The sequence below is a fragment of the Ranitomeya variabilis genome, chromosome 2 (assembly GCF_051348905.1).
Source record: "Ranitomeya variabilis isolate aRanVar5 chromosome 2, aRanVar5.hap1, whole genome shotgun sequence".
Classification (NCBI taxonomy): domain Eukaryota; kingdom Metazoa; phylum Chordata; class Amphibia; order Anura; family Dendrobatidae; genus Ranitomeya; species Ranitomeya variabilis.
The window spans coordinates 351,470,855-351,491,046 of NC_135233.1; the positions used below are offsets into that span (position 1 = coordinate 351,470,855).

General features: G+C 44.5%; 1 protein-coding gene across 2 annotated transcripts in view; it reads right to left on the reverse strand.

Annotated features, from left to right (window-relative positions):
- Positions 1-20,192, reverse strand: part of NUMBL (NUMB like endocytic adaptor protein) — an 80,302-nt gene that overhangs the window by 20,931 nt on the left and 39,179 nt on the right. For both annotated transcript variants that reach the window (XM_077285582.1, XM_077285583.1), the window contains one exon: positions 1,715-1,866. The gene's annotated coding sequence lies outside the window, so the exon portion shown is untranslated. The remainder of the gene's footprint in view (positions 1-1,714; positions 1,867-20,192) is intronic.

A 20,192-nucleotide genomic window follows, 5' to 3' on the forward strand; every position in this document is an offset into this window, starting at 1 on the left:
GAGGCACACAGGCATCATAGCCACACATCCAGGAGGCACACAGGCATCATAGTCACACGTCCAGGAGGCACACAGGCATCATAGTCACACATCCAGGAGGCACACAGGCATCATAGTCACGCGTCCAGGAGGCACACAGGCATCATTAGTCACACATCCAGGAGGCGCACAGGCATCAAAGTCACACGTCCAAGAGGTACACAGGCATCACAGTCACACGTCCAGGAGGTACACAGGCATCACAGTCACACATCCAGGAGGCACACAGGCATCACAGTCAAATGTCCAGGAGGGTACACAGGGATCATAGTCACACGTCCAGGAGGCACACAAGCATCATAGTCACACGTCCAGGAGGCACACAGGCATCATAGTCACACGTCGAGGAGACACACAGGCATCATAGTCACACGTCCAGGAGGCACACAGGCATCATAGTCACACGTCCAGGAGGCACACAGGCATCATAGTCACACGTCCTGGAGGCACACAGGCATCACAGTCACACATCCAGGAGGCACACAGTCATCATAGTCATACATTCAGAAGGCACACAGGCATCATAGTCACGCGTCCAGGAGGCACACAGGCATCACAGTCACACGTCCAGGAGGCACACAGGCATCATAGTCACACGTCCAGGAGGCACACAGGCATCATAGTCACATATACAGAAGGCACACAGGCATCATAGTCACACGTCCAGGAGGCACACAGGCATCACAGTCACACGTTCAGGAGGCACACAGGCATCATAGTCACACGTCTAGGAGGCACACAGGCATCATAGTTACACGTCCGGGAGGTACACAGGCATTATTAGTCACACATTCAGGAGGCACACCGGTATAATAGAAATATTCATGGCTTGATTTTTACCGGCCTCACTCTTGACAATATGAGGATATTCAGTTTTCCACCCACCAGGCCTCACAATCAGCATGACACAAGACTCCACTCCACCTGTGCAGACTCCTAGTGCAGGGAGACTCGTTTTGGACCTGTTGGTCATAAGTACACCCTCATTTCTTTACTGCTTTTGTAGTCCAGAGTCCAGAGATTCTCTAGGTCATGTTACACCAAACAAGGCTGATGCGTAGCTTCTTAAGTGTGCCAAAATACTACCAAAAATGACATCTCATGCCACAGTAGGGACCCAGCCTAAAAGAGGACAAGTCATAACCATCAGCAACACGGTACCAGGGCCAATTCTCCCAAGTGAGATTTCACCCATCTAAAAGGGGACTAAGGGGAAATCAGCTTAAAAGTAGTGGGCTTTGTGCGATCTGCAGAAGGCACCTGTGACCGGCCTGCTGGTAGCACCAGAGGCTTAGCCGCTTGGGCCACGTTTCCACAATCAGCTTTTGGTGAGTTTTTGATGTTGCATATTTTGCACCCATTAAGTAAGATAGGTTACTTGCTTTTTTTTTTTTTTAATATGCAGCAGGTCCCACTTCTGCAGTTTCAGGACTCCCATAGAAGTGAACAGAGGACCCCCCTCCATTCCTTTAACCTTGGAAGCCAAAAGCCAACAGAAGTGGGGTCAAGAGACCGTCATTCTGGAGGTGGATAGGACACAAATGTCTAAGGTGTGAATACTTTTTCTCTATGTAAAAGGACTGGAAGGTCTGCACCAAAAAAAAAAAAAAACAATATTAGAATTTGGGGATGGTAAGTAAAGTTGGACATTCACTTTAAGCCTAGCTCTACTTACAGTGCTGGTGGGAGCGGCAGGGTGGTCTGATATGGGCATCCAATAGTTAAAATTCTCCTCCTGATCCCTCCCGAAAACCCAGCGAGAACAGCCAGCGAGATGTTCAGATGTTCACCAGTGATAACCGTAGAAAGGATGCGAGATAACAAGACCTGCAAAAGAAAACAAAGGAGAACAACGCAATTTAATATATATTCCAAAATGAAGAAGCCACATTGCTTACCAAGAAAAACGATCAGAACAGAATCCGCAGAAGTATAATATTAATATATATATATATATATATATATATATATATATATATATATATATATATATATATATATATATATATATATATATATATATATATATATATGTATATTTTACAGACCAAAAGTTTGGACACACCTTCTCATTTAAAGATATTTTTTTTTGACCATGAAAATTGTACATTCACACTGAAGGCATCAAAACTATGAATTAACACATGTGGAATTATATACTTAACAAAAGAGTGTGAAACAACTGAAAATATGTCTTATATTCTCGGTTCTTCAAAGTAGCCACCTTTTGCTTTGATGACTGCTTTGCACACTCTTGGCATTCTGCTATTTTAGAAGAACTGGCAGCGGAATGTCCGTCTCCGCCTCTAGCTCCTCCCCTTCACCTCTCCATAGAATCTTATAAGCACCAACTGTCATCTCCTATCTCTGTAATGAGGAAACCCGGTCTTCACTAAATACAGATTTTACCCATGAATTGAGAGTGAATGATCTGTCCAGGAGGAGAAAGAAGCTAATTTCTCTAAGATATATTATAAAAAAAAAAATATTTTCATGTGCACTATTTATCAAACGAAAACAACTATTACTCTTTATAGAAATTGTATGACGACAAGAGAAAAACTTGGCTGAGTTCTTTCAAAGCCATCATTACTCCCATCCATGGGCTGTGTGTGATATCCGGAGAGCCTGAAAGGAGCTAAACCGCAATACCACAGGCAGCCTATAGTCAAGGGTGGCGCTGTTTCACCGATTTTCTAATCTTATACAACCCCTTTACATACTATTCAGATTAAGGGTGGTGACATGGAAATATGCTGTAACATTAAATTATTCCAGGATTTTGCAAGAAATCTCCACCCTGAGCCAGGCTAACCACAATTGATTTGCTGCTAATGATTGATTGCTCTTCTGATCTGTAATCCTATTTTGTGCCAGTATTAGAATAGTTATTGTAAAACCTATTTAAAGTCTCCTTAAAGGAAAGTGGGTGTGCGCCTGTTCCCGCAGCTGGTTTCCCTCGTAAGTTATTTTTAATTTTGGCCAAAAATCACTGGTCTCCAGCCAGAATCTCAGGGTCACTAATGGCTGCAAATATAAAGGGTTACCACCCAGCTTTTCCAGACTTCTGAAGGCAAACTATAATATATACAGTATATATAACCCTTCCATACCCACCCAATTTCCCCAAATCCCAATATTTTAATCCTTGCCATTTTGGATTATTTTCCTTCCACAATACTTCTATGTCTATTGAAAAGTAGCATAATATGCAATTGTAAATGGTAGATATAGGAGGAGGGGAAGGAGGGAGATGCAGCTGCAGTTTCTCACTCAACGTAATCAGTCAAAACAGCAGATAGTGGAAATTCTCACAGCACACAACACCGATTTTACATTTCCTCAGTAAGGGTATGTGCACACGTTCAGGTTTTTTTCGCGTTTTTTCGTGTTACAAACGCAATAAAAACGCATTAAAAACGCATACATTATGCATCCTATCATTTAGAATGCATTCTGCATGTTTTGTGCACATGATGCGTTTTTTTCCGCGAAAAAAACGCATCGCGGTAAAAAAAAAAAGCAGCATGTTCATTAATTTTGCAGATTTTCTGCGTTTTTCCTGCTATTCTATGCATTTGGGAAAAAACGCACCAAAAACGCACCAAAAACGCGTCAAAAGCGCATGAAAAACGCATGCGGATTTCTGGCAGAAATGTTCGGTTTTTGTCAGGAAAATTTCTGCAAGAAATCCTGACGTGTGCACATACCCTAAAAGGCAACACATTGAAGAAAAAAAAAAAAACTCAATATATGCCAGGTAGACACTGAAAAATATTAATGGAAGTAAGACTGCTCCTTTAAGATGAGTGGGAGTAGATGTCGGTTCCTTTTCCCCTAAGGGAAGACCCTACCTGTCCATCATATCTTTTCAGTTTAGTTGTGATACTTGGGGGTCCTGTTGGAGTTCTAAGGGTGAGTGTCCACGGTAAGTAAACGCTGCGTGTTTGACGCTGCAGCGTCAAACACGCAGCATCCAGATATTCCAGCATAGTGGAGGGGATTTTTTGAAATCCCGTGTCCACTATGCGTGGAAACCCGCACGCGACGGGCCTGCGACTCCGGACATGCTGCGCGTCTTTTCAGATCGCAGCATGTCCGTGCTACCTGCGGCGACGCTGCGTCGCCGCAGGTAATATCACAGGGCCCTATGGCGAGGGGTGCGATGATCCCGGATGTGTACTGTACACATTCGGCATCATCGCGTCCCAGAAAGGGGGCGGGGCTTAGTGCCGAGCGGCTTCGCCGCTCTGGCGATACCGCCGGCTATCCTGATCGTGGATACGCAGCCTTACACTCCAGTTAAGTCACTGGCTAATAGATTAGAATTGTCCGTTATGGGGACGTTTCTCTACGAGCCTAAAACTCCACGATAGAACATATAAAAGTTGTTTTTTTTTTTTTAAAACTAGACCACATTTTTAAAGACAATCTGTCACTTGCTATCAATACGTAATTAATTTTCCTGATTGCTGCAGTTCTCCTGAATCCAGCGATGTTTTTCTTTTGTTCCTGCGCCTCTCCGTTCCTGAGATATGGCCTCCTCTTTCCTAGGTATAAATCTAGTCTTGTTAGTCAAGAAGGCGTGGTCCTCAAGAATACGCCCACAAAGAGCAGCAGAAGACCAGGCCCATTTGGCTAACAAGACTAAATTTATATGTAGGAAAGAGAGGGCCGTATCTCAGGAACAGAGAGCCGCAGGAAGAAACTAAAAACATCGCCGGATTCAGGAGAACAGCGGCATTTATATTGGGCTAAAGATTACATGATTATGGCAAGTGACAGGTCCACCTTAAACTGGTAACTTGGGCCAAAATAGGAAACTATTCTACTATTCAAAGATCCACAGGGAAAATGCAGTGACTACGTGGCCAGTGCTAGAACTGTGCACAAATGTAAATGCCTACCCTCCTCCTCTCACATGGAGCATACAGCTGTCCTGGCACATCGGTACCCGCCCTCCTGCCCACAAATAACAATGGTGGCAGGATCCAAATCTGCTAATCCTGACACCTTTCACTATTTTCAAAATAATCTAAAAGTAACTATAATAAAAGGGATTGTTCAGGATTAGTCAAACATTGCTTCTTTCTTCCATAAAAATAGCGCCACCCCTACCCACAGGTTATGTCTGGTATTGCAGCTGAGCTCTATTAAAGTTATTAAATGGGGATGTTAAATAGAGCAGTGAATTATACCGACATGTCTTTTATTATAGGGGTGTACTCCCTAAAAAATTAAGAATTCTGGAGCGTTAAGTTCCTATGTTCTCATAAATGCACAAAATAACCAAGGTATATTAAGCCCTAATGGAACAGTGACTGAGCGCGTGTATGGTCACTTACTTTTGATAAGGCCCCTATTGATTATTATGGGGTTTATAATGGTGTCCATTTTTTAGGATGGAAAATAAGAAGTCCTGCATACAGAATTTTTTCTTCCGATCTCAAAAAAATAAATAAAAAAAAGGGATCCAGATGGATCCCCAAAAAAAAATCAGTGGGGTACCTCTGCTTCCGCCTCCGTTACTGGTGCAACTGGTCACTTATTCCATTTGTCTGTTCGGAATGTCTGAACGGAGTGTCAGAATGGATGTTTAAGCAGAGCCTAAGATGGCTTCCCTTCCTTGTCTTTCTAGCAATGCCTCCAAACCACCTGCTCAAAGAGTTTTCTACGGTTAAAAAAATCTATTTATTTAACATATTTGCATATGAGGCTCAGCTGCAATACCAGAAACAACCATAGGAGAGAGTGGCGCTGTTTCTGACTACATTGCAGATCTTTCTAACCACAGGTTTCTCCTTACATATCAGAGTCTGACATTGATAGCAGGGGGTCCGCGTTAGAGCTTTGAGGCTATTGGTCCTCAAGATTTCATAATATGCATCACTATCAATTTTCTAGTGACTTAATTTTTTTGGTTGTATACGCACCCATTTCTTCACAGCCGGCAGCTATGATCGGCTGACCTCAGGTCAGGGACACAAGATAATGGGACAATCTAGAATTATGTAGTTAATTAAACAGCAGCACAGAGTATTTCAGAGGATGAATGCACAGCAGCACTACAGATACAGACTCCTTTTTTTTTTCTTTTTAATGAAGATGCTGCAAAAATTTACATCTATGTAATATATAAACCCAATATGATCCCTGAACCTCAGGACTTAAATATCCAGCACCGATGACTGATCCCAGGCCTCAGCTGTCAGCGACATCCCGCTTCCCACATATCCTGGGAACCCTGTCTCCTTGGAAATTGTTGCCACGTTACCAGATTCTGACGGAATTAAGAATGGTGGAGACAGCGTTTTTGAGGTGAGACGCTTTCATGTTACTGCAGGATAAGGATCCCCGGAATCAGGGGCGTTGGGGGAGATCAGGTGATGCGAGAAGACGACGGACGCCAAATTAACCTGTAGATCTATTGTCAGGTTTTCCCTCATCCAGGGCAAAAAGTTCAATGTACTGCCATCACCTTGTATCCAAATACCTATGCCCTCACAACATGGCTTCTTGGTACCCATCACCTGGGGCAAATACCCCGCTTACCCCCCCACCCCTCACCCTATTCAGGCTTTTGGATCTGATCTGAAATCTTCCTCCAAAACGGCTTCAAATCCTTCTTTATTTAAATGGAAAATCCCCTCCGCTGTTCACACAGCCCAGTTTTTCGTTTTTCTTTTCAATACATTTTATTCCTGCCAACTTTTGAAAACTCACTTCGAGGCAAAACCCTCATGGAATACAGGTCATACTTGACAAGTCAAAAGACTACATAACATGTGTGGGGGAAAAAAAACGCTTCAAACACTTCAGGATAAAAAAAAAAAACCTACAATAAAAAAACGTTGATTCCTCTTGAAAGGGATTTTTCTGCCTTACAAAAAAAAAATCTCTGTGTGAACTTAGCCTTCTAGCCAGAGTCACACTAGAGCGTAATATGGACGAGTGCTATCCGGGGAAAAAAAAAATAAAAAGTCGCATATCACTCAGACCAGCTCGCATCACGCGTAATTTTCTCGGCCGTATTATACGTGCATATGAAATAAAAGTGTGCTGCGGTTGTCACCGTATTACGCCCAAAATACACCAATGCAAGTCTATGAGTGCGGGAAAAACTCGCACACCACACAGACCATCAGTGTGACTTGAGAGAAATACGCACCGGTGTCCTATAGAGAAGCCGGTAATTCAGTGCGGTGTACAGTAAAATCACATTGACAGGTTAAAATAGAATAGATAAAATAAATGTCTACACATAGTATAGGTATATATATATATATACACTGCTCAAAAAATAAAGGGAACACTAAAATCCCACATCCTAGAAATCACTGAATTAAATATTCCAGTTGTAAATTTTTATTCTTTACATAGTTGAATGTGTTCAGAACAATAAAACATAACAATTATCAATGTAAATCACAACTAATATCCCATGGAGGTCTGGATTTGGAATGATGCTTAAAATCAAAGTGGAAAATTAAGTTACAGGCTGATACAACTTCAGTGGAAATGCCTCAAGACAAGAAAATGATGCTCAGTAGTGTGCGTGGCCTCCACGTGCCTGTATGATGGATGGTCTCCTGAGGGATCTCCTCCCAGACCTGGAGTAAAGCATCCGCCAACTCCTGGACAGTCTGTGGTGCAACGTGACGTTGGTGGATGGAGCGACACATGATGTCCCAGATGTGTTCAATCGGATTCAGGTCTGGGGAACAGGGGGGCCAGTCCATAGCTTCAATGCCTTCATCTTGCAGGAACTGCAGACACACTCCAGACACATGAGGTCTGGCATTGTTCTGCATTAGGAGGAACCTAGGGCCAACCGCACCAGCATATGATCTCACAAGGGGTCTGAGCAGGGCCGGACTGGCCATCGGGCACTTCTGGCAAATGCCAGAAGGGCCGGTGCCAGTAGTGGGCCGCTGCACTGTTCCTCCCCCTCCCCCCCCCCCGCCAGTGCCGCCGCCGCATTTAACTATACCGGCGTCTATGACGCCGGTATAGTTCAATGCAATGATGGAGGAGAGAGCGTCACCTGACGCCCCCTCTCCCATCATTCCCCGCTCTGCCTCTTACACTGCGGGTGCGCGATGACATCATATCATCGCGCACCTGCTGTGTCCCGGGCAGACTGCAGCCGCCGAGACAGGAGACAGGAGCAGCACGGGCAAAAGGAAAGGTGAGGAGAGTGTTGTTTTTTTTTTAACTTGACTGTGGGGCCATTATCGGGGGGGGGGGGGGTGACGAGATGTGGACTCTGCTGTATATACCCCTGTGTGGGCTCTGCTGTATACACCCCTGTGTGAAAGTAAAGTTTTGGCGTGCACTCAGTCAATAGAAGAGTGAGGTGCCGGTGTAAAGGGACAGTCAGTCCCAGACAGTAAATAAATATCTAATTCACCGCACACTCGAAATGAATTATGCGTAACGTGCAAATAACATGTGAATTTATTCTAAACCTGAGAGCATAACAGAATAAAGCAGCTCATGCGATCATATACAACGTTTCGGCTCCACCGGAGCCTTTATCACGTAATCGCTTATCTCAATAAGTGGAAAGCATGTGGAGGAGTGAGAGGAAAAAATTCCAGTGACACTAGTTGTAATATATCCGTCTGTATGCTGCTGGTAGTGGCCAGGTGAGGTCACTCTGCTGGTGTAGCTGGGGTAAGCGGCGCTCCTGCGCCTTGCTTGTAATCGGCGTGTCCTGTGTGGGCTCTGCTGTATATACCCCTGTGTGGGCTCTGCTGTATACACCCCTGTGTGGGCTCTGCTGTGTACTGTGTGGGCTCTGCTGTATACACCCCTGTGTGGGCTCTGCTGTATACACCCCTGTGTGGGCTCTGCTGTATACACCCCTGTGTGGGCTCTGCTGTATACACCCCTGTGTGGGCTCTGCTGTATATACCCCTGTGTGGGCTCTGCTGTATATACCCCTGTGTGGGCTCTGCTGTATACTGTGTGGGCTCTGCTGTATATACCCCTGTGTGGGCTCTGCTGTATACTGTGTGGGCTCTGCTGTATATACCCCTGTGTGGGCTCTGCTGTATACTGTGTGGGCTCTGCTGTATATACCCCTGTGTGGGCTCTGCTGTATACTGTGTGGGCTCTGCTGTATATACCCCTGTGTGGGCTCTGCTGTATACTGTGTGGGCTCTGCTGTATATACCCCTGTGTGGGCTCTGCTGTATACTGTGTGGGCTCTGCTGTATACTGTGTGGGCTCTGCTGTATATACCCCTGTGTGGGCTCTGCTGTATACTGTGTGGACTCTGCTATATATACCCCTGTGTGGGCTCTGCTGTATATACCCCTGTGTGGGCTCTGCTGTATAGTGTGTGGGCTCTGCTGTATATACCCCTGTGTGGGCTCTGCTGTATACTGTGTGGGCTCTTCTGTATATACCCCTGTGTGGGCTCTGCTGTATATACCCCTGTGTGGGCTCTGCTGTATACTGTGTGGGCTCTTCTGTATATACCCCTGTGTAGGCTCTGCTGTATATACCCCTGTGTGGGCTCTGCTGTATACTGTGTGGGCTCTTCTGTATATACCCCTGTGTGGGCTCTGCTGTATATACCCGTGTGGGCTCTGCTGTATACTGTGTGGGCTCTGCTGTATATACCCCTGTGTGGGCTCTGCTGTATACTGTGTGGGCTCTGCTGTATATACCCCTGTGTGGGCTCTGCTGTATACTGTGTGGGCTCTTCTGTATATACCCCTGTGTGGGCTCTGCTGTATATACCCCTGTGTGGGCTCTGCTGTATATACCCCTGTGTGGGCTCTGCTGTATATACCCCTGTGTGGGCTCTGCTGTATATACCCCTGTGTGGGCTCTGCTGTACACTGTGTGGGCTCTGCTGTATATACCCCTGTGTTGGCTCTGCTGTATATACCCCTGTGTGGGCTCTGCTGTATACTGTGTGGGCTCTGCTGTATATACCCCTCTGTGGGCTCTGCTGTATACTGTGTGGGCTCTGCTGTATATACCCCTGCGTGGGCTCTGGTGTATACTGTGTGGGCTCTGCTGTATATACCCCTGCGTGGGCTCTGCTGTATACTGTGTGGGCTGTGCTCTATATACCCCTGTGCGGGCTGTGCTCTATATACCCCTGTGCGGGCTGTGCTCTATATACCCCTGTGCGGGCTGTGCTCTATATACCCCTGTGTGGGCTGTGCTGTATACTACGCAGGCTGTGCTATATTATGCAGGCTGTGCTATATACTATGCAAGTTGTGCTATATACTATGCGGGCTTTGCTATATACTATAGGGGGTATATTATATTCTATGGGGGAGGCCATGTTATATACTATGTGGCTGTGTTATATACTATTGCGGGGGTATATTATATTCTGTAGGGGAGGCTGTGTTATACTATGGGGGTATATTATATTCTATGGGGGAGGCTGTCTTATACTATGGGGGGCTGCATTATATATTATGGGGAGGTGGGCTGTATTCTATTCTATTTGGGGCTACATTAAATTCTATGGGGGGGCTGTATTATATATATATTCTATGAGGGGTGATTTCATCATACTCTATTGGGGGGGCTGCATTATATTCTATGGGGGGTTACATTATACTCTGTAGGGTGGTGGCTGCATTATACTGTATGTGGGCTGCATTATACTGTATCGAGGATTTTGGGGAATACGTTATACTATATGGAGAACTATGGGGTGCATTATACTATGGGAAGTGAATTGTACTACATGGATGACTATGGCGGTGCATTATACTATATGGAGCACTATGAGGAGTGTATTATGCTCTGTGGAGGACTGAGCAGTGTATTTTAATATATGGAGGACTATGGTGCACATTATAATATATGGAGGACTATGGGGTATATTTTACTAAACAAGTAAAATGCTGCATACTCAGATTGTTTTTGCCGGAACAAAAATCATTGTTCTCAGCAGCACATCGCCAGCGTAAACTGTAGATGTGCTGCTGATAACATGATACTGTATGGTGATCTGTTAGTGATCGTTCTGTCCCATCATTCTGTCTCAGACGGTGGAAAGAGGCCGGGAAACAAGCGTTGAACAACTTCAGTATGGTCGATCAAACTCATTTAGCGGCCTGAGATCAGCGCATGTAAGTAAATACAACCGAAATGCTTTTGTGTGATGTGCAATATGTTAGCATTTGGGGCCCCATTTTAAACTTTGCCTAGGGCCCCACTTTGCCTAAAACCGGCCCTGCCTACAAGTGTACAAAGGTATTATACAGTCACCGTGTGACAAGTGGGCCTGTGTAACTTCAAATGCCAGGGCTGAATTTTAGTCCCAGTCCGGCCCTGGGTCTGAGGATCTCATCTCGGTACCTAATGGCAGTCAGGCTACCTCTGGCGAGCACATGGAGGGCTGTGCGGCCCTCCAAAGAAATGCCACCCCACACCATTACTGACAAATTGCCAAACTGGTCATGCTGAAGGATGTTGCAGGCAGCAAATCGCTTTCCACGGCGTCTCCAGACTCTGTCACGTCTGTCACATGTGCTCAGTGTGATCCTGCTTTCACCTGTGAAGAGCACAGGGTGCCTGTGGCGAATTTGCCAATCCTTGTGTTGTGTGGTAAATGCCAAGCGTCCCGCACGGTGTTGGGCTGTGAGCACAACCCCCATCTGTGGATGTCGGGCACTCAGACTATCCTCATGGAGTCAGTTTCTAACCGTTTGTGCAGACACATGCACATTTGTGGCCTGCTGGAGGTCATTTTGCAGGTCTCTGGCAGTGCTCCTCCTGTTCCTCCTTGCACAAAGGCTGAGGTAGCGGTCCCGCTGCTGGGTTGTGGCCCTCCTACTACCTCCTCCATGTCTCCTGGTGTACTGACCTGTCTGCTGGTAGCGCCTCCAGCCTCTGGACACTACGCTGACAGACACAGCAAACCTTCTTGCCACAGCTCGCATTGATGTGCCATCCTGGATGAGCTGCACTACCTGAGTCACTTGTATGGCTTGTAGAGTCCGTCTCATGCTACCACGAGTGTGAAAGTACAACCAACATTCAAAAGTGACCAAAACATCAGCCAGAAAGTATTAGTACTGAGATGTGGTCTGTGGTCCCCACCTGCAGAACCACTCCTTTATTGAGGGGGTCTTGATGATTGCCAATAATTTCCATCTGTTGGCTATTCCATTTGCACAACAGCATGTATATACATACATATATACACATATGCAGCTCCCCAGGGTCCTGGTCGTTGCAGTAATGTCGTTCTTCCACCAGGGGGAGTGATATTATGTCTGAAGGCAATAAAGGAGATCTCTTTACCAGGTATCACAAACCACACAACACACTTCACACTCCAGGGGGAGCCATGCTCCTATTTATTAGGGCACTCCTCACTTCTGGACAGGAAGTTAGGCAGAAGCGAGCTGGGCTTCACCCAGTAAGCTGCTATCTGAGCTCCTCTCAGGTAGTGGGTCCCTGACAGGGGTGGGATCCTGTCAGAGGCCTAGACAGAAAGCCACAGAGCTGCGCCTGCCCCATGTGCGGCAGCATCCTAAGAAAGAGACATTGGAAGGGAATTGTATTGTAGCCAGTGAGAAACGAAGTCATAGCAAAAGGAGAGGAAACCAGAAGGAGTTCTGCCCTGTAAAAGGCTGCCTCCTTTCTGAGGCACAGGATCCGGTAGCCGGAACACCGAGGGAGTCATCGTCTTCAAGCCTGGCTCCAGAGACCGGCAGGACAGCTAGTTCCATATTAGTTGCCCGACCTTATACCCAGGAGGCACAGTGGCAACTGTGGAGGCCGGGGCGTGATAGAGTCCTTGTAAAAAGCCTCAGGCCATCAGTCATACAGGTTTGTCCTATCCTATCCATCAGGGGAACAGAGAGAAAGAGACATAACATCTAGAACACCAATGTCAGTTGTGAGGAGTGGACCTTACCGAGAAGCTCAGCAGGAAGGGACTACAACACACAGGTGCTAGAGGAAGGTTATTGATTTCTACCTGGATAAGGGGGACTCTGGATTTGCCTTTAGACCGGCCGGACTCTGCCTACCCTGTGGTCTGGTGCTCTGGACTGTGGACGCTGAAGCCTTCAGTAAAAAGGTAAAGAGACTGCAACCTTGTGTCCTCGTTCTTCACTGTGCCTCACACCATCCGCCATCTACACTCTGGGAAGCCCTGGGGATATACTTCACCTGTGGGAAGGTATACCATCTAGCTGCCATAACATCACCCCAGCGGACCCCTCACCGCAGCGTCGGTCACCCTGACCGAATACCACAGGTGGCGTCACTAACATTATCCCTTTAAAGACCTTTCCCCAATTTACAACGGATGTCCCTAGGGCCACGGTCCGGGTCAACCACCGTGACATCCCCCTTTGAAAACCGAAGGGCCCGGTACCGAGTACCCCATAGCCCTACTGGGGGCACTCCACATACATGTACAGACTGTATATAAGTTTTCATAAATATTTGAGCCCATGGATCCATTATATGTCCATTTTGCAAGCCGGCGAGAAAATGTCACCTTACGGATGCCATATGGATGTCACACGGATACTTTAATCAGAAAAAAAAAAGTCGCATCCTCGCATTGCACACGGATGACATATGGATCACTGTTCGGGAACATTTCTGCGAATCTCGGCCGTAATACACGGACCGTATTTTTATACCTTGTGTGTGATGCCGGCCTTAGGGTACGCTCACTCAGTTTTTTTGATGGGGTATTTACAAGTGGATTCCAGTATTTGAAGAGTTGTTGATGTGGAGTTTGAGGAGGATCTTCTTCAAAATACCTGTCAAAACTCTATGAACTCTAAGCGTTGGAGAAATAACTTAATTTTTTAGTTTAGCAGCAACCGTAAAAACCCCAGGTTCTGTAGTTTAAGGTTAGATTAGGATTTTGGACGTTGGGTGAAAAGCAGGAAAAAAAAAAAAAAAGCTCGTCTACAGAGAGTGAAAAATTGTCACTTCAACAGTTCAATTGTTTTTATTAAAAAAAACAAAACAAACAAAAACAAAACACTAACGACATTGGTCTGACAGTCATTTTAAATACATACATGACCAGGGATATTTTATTGCCTATGACGATGAACAAAGGACGCCCTTACAAGAATTTTTGTTAATGGGCTGTGTCCATTTTTGTAGCTAAGGACTTGTTCACACATCCAACTTTTCCACGCATGAGGAAAAAAAAAAAGTGTAATGCCTGGTTTCCCCTGCGGAGGTGTCGCAGGAGAATGAATCACTTGCACAAGAATGCTCTCACAAATTACAATTGATGAACATGCCCTGTAAAAACACATCATATTACACTCATAGCGAGGTTTTTCTTCCCAATAATTTTTTTTCCACTATCTTTTGAAAACTCACTTCGAGGCAAAACCCTCATGGGATACAGAGCAAACTTGACAAGTCAAGAGAGTATATTGCACCATGTGGGGAAAAAAGGCTTCAAAAACAGTCGAGGATAAAAAAAAAGGCCTAGAAATTAAAAAAAAAAAAAAAAAAAAAAAGACATGAATAAAGTTGATTCCTAAAGCTTGAGAGAGATTTTTGTGTGTTCAAAAAAAAAAAAAAAAAAAACAACCCGTTGATCCTAGCCTAAGGCTATGTTCACATGTTGCGTTTGTTTCTGCAGGCAAAACCTGCTCTCGACAGTAAAGAAGCTGCTTATAAAGCAGATTTTGCTGCTGTTTTATGTTGATACAGGTTAGTGCCTGTTCCAAGTTTTCTGCACCAAAAAATGTAGTAAAACCTGATACCTGCGTTTTTGCACTTACCCATTGCTTTCTATCAAAAAACGCTGAAAGAAGTGACATGCTGCAGTTCTCAAAAACCCAGCAGTTTTTCAATTCACTAAGGAAAAAAAAAAAAATAATAATGTGAGTGCAGGAGATTTCTAAAAACTCACAGCTTTTGCTGGTACTGTAAGGCTGGAGTCACACTAGCGAGTTTTACGGACGTATGAGCGCAGAAAATACGTCCGTAAAACTCGCCAAACAAACGGCACAATTATTCTCAATGGGTCTGGTCCTATCAGCCGTATATTACGGTTCAGTATTATACGGCTTTCTACGGCCGTAGTAAATGGCAGCATGCTGCGTTTGTCAGCGTATTGCGCAAATAATACGCCAATGAAAGTCTATGGGGGCGAGAAAAATACGGATTCCACACGGACCAGCAGTGTGACTTGCGAGAAATACGCAGCGGTGTTAGTGAAAAGTCGGTAATTCAATTGCCGGCTTTTCATTTCTCCTTCCCCAACCCGACATGATATGAGACATGGTTTACATACAGTAAACCATCTCATATCCCCCTTTTTTTGCATATTCCACACTACTAATGTTAGTAGTGTGTATGTGCAAAATTTGGGCGATGTAGCTGCTAAAATAAAGGGTTAAATGGCGGAAAAAATTGGCGTGGGCACCCGCGCAATTTTCTCCGCCAGAGTGGTAAAGCCAGTGACTGAGGGCAGATATTAATAGCCAGGAGAGGGTCCATGGTTATTGGCCCCCCCTGGCTACAAACATCTGCCCCCAGCCACCCCAGAAAAGGCACATCTGGAAGATGCGCCTATTCTGGCACTTGGCCACTCTCTTCCCACTCCCGTGTAGCGGTGGGATATGGGGTAATGAAGGGTTAATGCCACCTTGCTATTGTAAGGTGACATTAAGCCAGATTAATAATGGAGAGGCGTCAATTATGACACCTATCCATTATTCATCCAATTGTCTGAAAGGGTTAAAAAACACACATACACGTTATTAAAAAGTATTTTAATGAAATAAACAAACAGGTTGTTTTAGTATTTTATTGCTCTCTCAATCCATCCGGAACACCCTCGCTTGGCAAAATAATAAACCAACAATATACATACCTTCGGATGAACTGTCAGGTCCCACGAAGTAAATCCATCTGAAGGGGTTAAATAATTTTACAGCCAGGAGCTGTGCTAAAGCACTGCTCCTGGTTGTAAAAACCCCGGGTGCTGAAAGGAAAGCTGGGTGATCTGTACTTACATTGAGTTTCGGTGAGGCGCCCTCTGGTGGATGTTCTCATGAACTGCAGCCTTGGAAAAGTTCCCACGCTCGAGTTCATATGAGTTCATCCACCAGAGGGCGCCTCACCGCGACTCAATGTAAGTACAGATCACCCTGATTATATATATACTGTATATATGTTTTACCGAACATTTGAGCACACAAATCCATTAGATGTCGGTTTTGCAAGCCTGCGAGAAAATATCGCAGTACGGATGCCATACGGATTACATACGGAGGATGCCATGCGCAAAATACGCTGACACACCCTGCCTACGGATCACTATTTTGGGAACATTTCTCCGTATTACGGCCGTAAAAAAACGGACCGTATTGTCTTACGCCGAGTGTGACTCCAGCCTAAGGGTATGTGCACACGTTCAGGTTTTTCGTGTTTTTTCACAATAAAAACGCAGACATATGCATCCTATCATTTAGAATGCATTCTGCAATTTTTGTGCACATGATGCTTTTTTTTCCGCGAAAAAAACGCATCGCAGTAAAAAAAAGCAGCATGTTCATTAATTTTGCATTTTTTTCGCGTTTTTCCCGCATTGGGAAAAAACGCAAAAAAAAAAAGCATCAAAAAAGCGCTAAAAAAACACATAAAAACGTGAAAAACGCATGCGGATTTCTGGCACGCGTTTTTGACGCTTTTTTTGCGTTTATTCTCAATGCATAGAATAGCGGGAAAAACACGAAAAAAACGCAAAATTAATGAAAATGCTGCTTTTTTTCGCGGAAAAAAACGCATCATGTGCACAAAAATTGCAGAATGCATTCTAAATGATAGGATGCATATGTCTGCGTTTTTAATGCGTTTTTATAGCGTTTTTATTGCGAAAAAACACGAAAAACCTGAACGTGTGCACATACCCGAAATGTCCGGTTTTTGTCAGGAAATTTCTGCAAGAAATCCTGACGTAACCTGAACGTGTGCACATACCCTAAAACACAGCAAAAAAAGCAATGTGTGAACACCGCCTTAGAGAACATCCACTTAGGTTTTTTTTTTACAGGGTATTTTGAAGCGATTCTGCTTCTAAATCCTCAGAGTTTTTGATGTGGAGTTTGAAAAGGATCCTCTGGGCTGTGTCTGTTTTTGCAGCTCAGTCACTTATAAGAGTTCATTCCCATGTCCAATTTTTCCACATGGAGAAAAACGGAACCATTATTCTGATGGGAGTGTGGTACAAGTGTCAGTTTTTCTATGTGGAGAAACAAAATAAAGTTTCTCCACTTTTTCCGTATTGGCAGTCCGTGAAAATCGGACCGCACTCGTATGTCATCCGAGTGCATTCTGATTTTTTCAAGGACCTGTTGACTTTAATTGCTGATTTTGATTGAACCCTTATGGGTCAAAAAATTGAACATGTCACCGTACAGTCCGAGGGAAAAAAAAATAAATATCGGATATATGCACAGCCCCATAGAATATCATAGGTATGAGTACTTTTCGTGAAAACCACGGATGGTACTCATACGTGAAAATCGGAAGTGTAAATAAGTTGCAACTAGCAATGGCCTATGGACAAGAGTGGCACTGTTCCAGTATAAAGTACACCCTTTTGCCTTAACAAGTAAAAATATATAATATATTACCATGAATTACTTTTGATCATTTTCACTAAAACAACACCAGTTACAAATCAGATATTGCTCAGAAATTGAACCAATTGTTAATCAAAAATAAAATTAGTGGATGTCCAAAAACTGCACAATGAAATTGGGATTTGGAAACAGAAGCCGAGCACGGAGTTATGATAAAGTGTATAATATATATCTAATATATAATTGCCAATCGGCTCTGTCACAGCTTCCGGCGATTGTGTCGCTACCACAATCCACCGCGGCCGGAAGCTGTGACAAAAACCGCACAGCTATTCCGTCAGTAGCGCCGCTGATCTCCCGACAGTAGCCAGTATAATAGCCAGTAAAGGCTAAATATACAGCTGCGGGCTGATATTCATAGCCTGGGAAGGGGCCATGGGTATTACCCCCTTCCCAGGCTACAAATATTGGCCCCCAGTCATCGGCTTTCCCCCTCTGGCGCAGAAAATTGCGCTGGAGCCCACACCATTTTTTTACCCTTTTTTCTTTTAATTAAACATTCATTAATAAACATCGGCCTTGCTATTATATATCTATGGACAGATGTAGATAGATATATGGATAGATAGTGGTTTGCCTCACTCCCCTTTTGGCTATTCTTATCATTTATTTGGTGAGTTAAAAGGGTAAGTGTGAAGGGTAACTGAGGGGAAGCCGACAAGAGCGGGGCCGCCACTTGCGTTTATATCTAGGGTGCCAACCTCCACAGAAAGGCAGGGACATCCAAATTAGGGCGAGTGGAGGGCTAGTTAGAATAGGCCTTTCATGTCTTCACATCTGCCCTTGAAACAATTTATCTTTGTCTGGGTATCAGAATGGTTTTTGTTCAACAATTGAATAGACATCACACTAAGCGACGCTGCAGCGATACAGACAACGGTGCCGATCGCTGCAGGATCGCTGCAGCATCGCTGTGTGGTCGCTGGAGAGCTGTCACACAGACCGCTCTCCAGCGACCAACTATGCCGAGGTCCCCGGGTAACCAGGGTAAACATCGGGTTGCTAAGCGCAGGGCCGCGCTTAGTAACCCGATGTTTACCCTGGTTACCAGTGTAAAATGTAAAAAAACAAACAGTACATACTCACCTTCGCGTCCCCCGGCGTCCGCTTCCTGCACTGACTGAGCGCCGGCCCTAACAGCAGAGCGGTGACGTCACCGCTGTGCTGTGCTTTCACTTACGGCCAGCGCTCAGTCAGTGCAGGAAGCGGACAGCGAGGGACGTGTGACAGACATCAGAGGGTGAGTATGTGCTGTTTGTTTTTTTACATTTTACACTGGTAACCAGGGTAAACATCGGGTTACTAAGCGCGGCCCTGCGCTTAGTAACCCGATATTTACCCTGGTTACCAGTGTAAAACATCGCTGGTATCGTTGCTTTTACTGTCAAACACAACGATACACGGCGATCTGACGACCAAATAAAGTTCTGAACTTTAATCAACGACCAGCGATATCACAGCAGGATCCTGATCGCTGCTGCGTGTCAAACACAACGATATCGCTATCCAGGATGCTGCAACGTCACGGATCGCTAGCGATATCGTTTAGTGTGACGGTACCTTTAAGGTCCAATTCCCCCCACCCCTTTTTTTTCCCTTCCTAACCAATACGGCACCATCCTCTCCTGTTTACAGGGTGAATTATTGTTGACTGGTTGCGTTTATTTATTTATCTAGGGATTACCAGGTTGCATCCAGGGTAAGCCATCGGTGAGCGGGGCGCCACATTGCGTACAAGCCAGGGTGCCAACTTCCGCTGATAGGAAGGGTTCATTAGGGTCCGGTAGGGCCATTTAGGGGGTTTTGTAGCTTAATTACGATCAAATTACTTGTGCAGGCTGCAGGTTCTGTAGCAATTTGTCCTAATTTTTTTTTTAAATGGATAGATATATCTATCTAGCTATCCCATATCTATCTATCGATCTATCTATCTATCTATCTATCTATCTATCCCATATCTATCTATCTATCTATCTATCTGTCTATCCCATATCTTTCTATCTATCTGTCTATCCCATATCTATCTATATATCCCATATCTATCTATCTCATATCTATCTATCTATCTATCTATCTAACTATCCCATATCTATCTATCTATCTATCCCATATCTATCTATCCCATATCTATCTATCCAATATCTATCTATCTATCCCATATCTCTCTATCTATCCCATATCTCTCTATCTATCTATCTATCCCATATCTATCTATCTATCTATCTATCCCATATCTATCTATCTATCTATCTATCTATCTATCCCATATCTATCTATCCCATATCTATCTATCTATCCCATATCTATCTATCCCATATCTATCTATCTATCTATCTATCTATCTATCCCATATCTATCTATCCCATATCTATCTATCTATCTTTCTATCTATCCCATATCTCTCTATCTATCCCATATCTTTCTATCTATCCCATATCTATCTATATATCTATCTATTCCATATCTCTCTATGTATCCATCTATTCCATATCTCTCTATGTATCCATCTATCCCATATCTATC